General features: G+C 40.1%; 1 non-coding gene across 1 annotated transcript; it reads right to left on the bottom strand.

Annotated features, from left to right (window-relative positions):
- Nucleotides 1-468: 468 nt before the first annotated feature.
- Nucleotides 469-575, bottom strand: LOC122062274. The gene has a single exon (XR_006134894.1). It is a non-coding gene; the product is annotated as a small nucleolar RNA R71 (small nucleolar RNA).
- Nucleotides 576-1050: the final 475 nt, after the last annotated feature.

The following is a 1050-nucleotide window of genomic DNA, read 5'->3' as shown; positions in this document are numbered from 1 at the left end:
ACGTAATACTAAGAATCGGTTAGAAAGAAGAGATCCAACAAGTAGTGACCCTATACGTTTGCTCTCTTTAAAACCCTTCAATATGGGAGACCAACAGCAAAACCCTTCACCTAAATCTCTGAAAGATAGGTTCTACCCTGCTAGAACAGCTCAACCTTCTTGTATAGTTCTACCACAAGCCCAGGGCAATAATTTTGAACTCAAATCTCAATACATCACTATGTTGCCCCACTTCCATGGGTTGACCTCTGAGGATGCATACATATTTCTAAGGGAATTTGAAGAGGTATTGTTCTAATTAAGATCCAACAGCTTTCTGATGATGTTGTTAAGCTTAGGTTTATCACTTTTACATTGAAAGACCAAGCTAAGAAGTGGTTGTATGGATTACCCACAAATTTCATAACCTCATGGGAACAGTTCACAGTTGTCTTCCTTAAGAAGTTTTTCCCAACTCACAAGACCAATAAGCTTAGAAGTGATATCCTTCAGTTTAGGCAAAAGCCTAGTGAGTCATTTTCCAAACTTATGGAGAGATTCAAGGATCTACTCCAAGAATGCCCTCACCATGGCCTAGACCTATGGCATTTATGTCAAATAATTTATGAGGGTATTGATTACCCAACTAAACAAATGATAGAGTCTATGTGCCCTGAGGGATTCACATCCTTTACAGATGAAGGAAAGGCATGGGAATTCTTACTTGACTTAGCTGAAAAAACCCGTGAGTGGGAATCAACCCAAGAGAGTGAAAGAACTATAGGAGGAAAAGGATATTTTGTGGATGGGATAGTAGCCAAGGAAGCCCATTTGGATAGCCTAATCAAGAGGATTGAGGCTATTGTTCCTAGAGAGCCATCATCAGTCAATTTGGTTAAGATTTGTGCTTGGTGCCAGTCCCCTGGACATGTCATAGAAGAAAGCCCTAACACCTCTGGGGGCACTTCTAATAATAGTGTTAATGCCTTATACCAGAATAATCCATATAGTAACACATACAATCCAGGATGGAGAAATCACCCAAATCTCTCTTGGAATCAGGGCAACCAA

The sequence above is a fragment of the Macadamia integrifolia genome, chromosome 14 (assembly GCF_013358625.1).
Source record: "Macadamia integrifolia cultivar HAES 741 chromosome 14, SCU_Mint_v3, whole genome shotgun sequence".
NCBI lineage: Eukaryota > Viridiplantae > Streptophyta > Magnoliopsida > Proteales > Proteaceae > Macadamia > Macadamia integrifolia.
Note: the sequence above shows the minus strand (reverse complement) of the source record. Positions and strands in the feature narration are given on the sequence as shown.